The sequence below is a fragment of the Physeter macrocephalus genome, chromosome 11 (genome assembly GCF_002837175.3).
Source record: "Physeter macrocephalus isolate SW-GA chromosome 11, ASM283717v5, whole genome shotgun sequence".
NCBI lineage: Eukaryota > Metazoa > Chordata > Mammalia > Artiodactyla > Physeteridae > Physeter > Physeter macrocephalus.
The window spans coordinates 139,615,261-139,618,929 of NC_041224.1; positions in this window are offsets into that span (position 1 = coordinate 139,615,261).

Here is a 3,669-nt window from a genome sequence, read left to right on the forward strand (position 1 = left end):
CCGTGTCCTCAAATCCATTCTCTACATCTGCGTCTTTATTCCTGTCCTGCCCTTAGATTCTTCAGAACCATTTTTTCTTTTTCTTTTTTTTTTTTAGATTCCATGTATATGTGTTAGCATACGGTATTTGTTTCTCTCTTTCTGACTTACTTCACTCTGTATGACAGACTCTAGGTCCATCCACCTCACTACAAATAACTCAATTTTGTTTCTTTTTATGGCTGAGTATGTTCCATTGTATATATGTACCACATGTTCTTTATGCATTCATCTGTCGATGGACACTTTGGTTGCATCCATGTCCTGGCTATTGTAAATAGAGCTACAATGAATATTGTGGTACATGACTCTTTTTGAATTATGTCTTTCCCAGGGTATATGCCCAGTAGTGGGATTGCTGGGTCGTATGGTAGTTCTATTTTTAGTTTTTTAAGGAACCTCCATACTGTTCTCCATAGTGGCTGTATCAATTTACATTCCCACCAACAGTGCAAGAGGGTTCCCTTAAACACACGCTTTTGGACGGTTTAATATCATCCCACAGGTCTGTGAGGCTTTGTTCAATGGAGCAATGTATATATTGGTATGAGAGATGTTTTATTAAAAAAAACAGGCTATGTTTATATATATAAATATATATGTCTATATCCATATGGGATATTGATAAAATAAGCTGTTTTTTAACAAAACATCTCCCATATCAACGTATACATAAACATCACTCCATCAAAATTCTTTTTTTTAAAAATAAATTTATTTATTTTTGGCTGCACTGGGTCTTTGCTGCTGCACACGGGCTTTCTCTAGCTGTGGTGAGCGGGGGCTACTCTTTGTTGTGGTGCGTGGGCTTCTCATTGTGGTGGCTTTTCTTGGGCAGAGCATAGGCTCTAGGAACGCGGGCTTCAGTAGTTGTGGCGCACTGGCTTAGTTGCTCTGCGGCATGTGGAATCTTCCCAGACCAGGGCCTGAACCTGTGTCCCCTGCATTAGGCAGGCGGATTCTTAACCACTGTGCCTCCAAGGAAGCCCCAAAATTCTTAATTACCATATAACCTTCATTTTACAGTTATCCCATCATTTGTTTAAGCATTTCCATGTTATTTCCCATTTAAATTTTTGCCAATTTTTTTTTTTTTACTGTTATGGACGATACTGTATAAGCATCCTTATAAATACACACACCTTTGGGAATTTGTTACATTAGGTTAAATTCCTAGAAATAGAATTGCTTGGCCAAAATATATTTAGGTTTAGATGCTTATTATACATATTGCTGAACAACCCCATACAAAAGTTATACTGATTTATGCTCCTTTATAACTTTTAAATCATTTTAACCTGTTATGGTCCTATGCTCTATGAATGTTTTGTGACTTTGTGACAATGGCTTCTATTTTGTTATTATTCAACACTGTAATGTTAAAATGTTACTGACAGCATCCTTCAGTCAAACACTCATGGATGGCTGCAATGGAATAGCCCTGCTACAGCCTACCTCTCTCACTGATTACAACTCAATACTGGATGAATACAGGAAACTATTACCTGGGAACTCTGGAAAGTAAACCAGAGCAGGCATATTGGGGAGGGACGTCAAAATTTAAAGAATGATCAGTATAGTGGTGAGTTTCTTAGTTTGGGGGTTTTTTTTCTCCTTTATCTCCTGGTTTTGACCTGAAGTCAGGCTGAATTGGGGAATCGAGGAGTAGGCGCAGACAGCAAAAATCCTGAGAGGAACCCATTTTCCTGGTCAGAGGATCGAGAAATGGGTCCTGTGAGAGCTACAGAATGTGAGCTTGTTTTTTCTCTTCCAACACTGCCAAGACCAGCCTGCTGCAGGGATGGTGGTGGCCTCAGTGCAGCACCTAAAATCTCTAAGGGGCTTCCCTGGTGGCACAGTGGTTGAGAATCCGCCTGCCGATGCAGGGGGCACGGGTTCATGCCCCGGTCTGGGAAGATCCCACATGCCGCGGAGCGGCTGGGCCCGTGAGCCATGGATGCTGAGCCTGTGCATCCAGAGCCTGTGCTCTGCAATGGAACAGGCCACAACAGTGAGAGGCCCGCCTACCACACACACACACACACACACACACACAAAACACTTTAGTGTAAGGGAGCTACACCACTTTTTCTAAGGGGCAGAGAAGTGAACCTGATGATAAAAAGAGACAGTTATGGTGTAGGTGGAGCGGCTGGGCCTGTGAGCCATGGCCGCTGAGCCTGCACGCCCGGAGCCTGTGCTCTGCAACGGGAGAGGCCACAGCGGTGAGAGGCCCGCGTACCGCAAATAAAAATAAAATAAAATAAAATAAAATCTCTAAGGAAAACCTGACTCTGTGGAGAGTAAAATCAGCAAACAGGGCATCTGTGTGCAAGGAGTGTGATTGGGATCCTCCTTGCTCTTTTTTCTCTCTTTTACTTCTGCATGTCAGCTGCAAAGGTGGGTCACGTCATGCAGAAGTGCATAACAGCACGGGAGACTCAGACTCTGAGAGAACCCCATCCTCTGGCCATAGGAATTGGGAAAAGAGATGTCAGAAGCCAGAGAGGAGAGAGCTGAAGAACGGGATGCCCTGCTTCTGTTTATAGACCAGCACAGAGCACTGGCTCACCACCATGCAGCATGTGTGAGGGACACTCATAAAGAAGCAGAGTACAGACTCTAAGAACTAAAATACGATATAAACCACCACCCAAGTCCCAGACTAACCCCTGAGTGGCCCAAGCAAAAGGCAGACTCAAACAGCATAGTTAAGATTTTGAAAACTAAACTGACATTACTCCAAATATAAAGAGCAAAGGAAATGTGAACAATTCTCCAAGGAAAAGATAATCAGCAGATGTCATCCTGAGCAACTATTATAACTCTTCTCCATGAGGTAGAGGTAAACACTCTTGAACTGAATGTGAAGACAGATTTCTCAGCAGAGATATGGAAATGATTTCTTAATGGAAAATTTCAAACAAAAAATATGCTATCAGAAGAAAGAAAAACGCACTGGGTGGATTTTTAAGTGACAGAGGAAATGACAGAGGAAAAAGTCAATAAACTAAAGATGGATCGATTGAAATTATCTTATTGGGAGAACAGAGAAGAAAAAATTGAGGAAAAAAAGAAAAGAAAAGGAAAGAAAATATTAACAAAGCCTCATGGACCTGTGGAATGATATCAAATGGTCCAGTATGCCTATCGTACTCCCTGAAGGAGAGAAGAAAGACACTGATGCAGAAAAATATTTGAAGTAGTAATGTCTAAAAATTCCCCAAATTTGGCAAAGGCATATATTAAAACCACAGTGATATACAATTGATCTTCATTACTCATAGATTCTGTATGTACAAATTTACCTACTCGCTAAAATTTATTTGTAACCCCCAAACCAAAATTCACGACGCTTTCATGGTCATTCATGGACGTGCGCAGAATAGCGAAAATTTTGAGCCTCCCGCAGTGCTCATCGCCAGCTGAGATCAAACTCTTAGAGGAAAACATAGGCAGAACACTCTATGACATAAATCACAGCAAGACCCTTTTTGACCCACCTCCTAGAGAAATGGAAATAAAAACAAAAATAAACAAATGGGACCTAATGAAACTTAAAAGCTTTTGCACAGCAAAGGATACCATAAACAAGACCAAAAGACAACCCTCAGAATGGGAGAAAATATT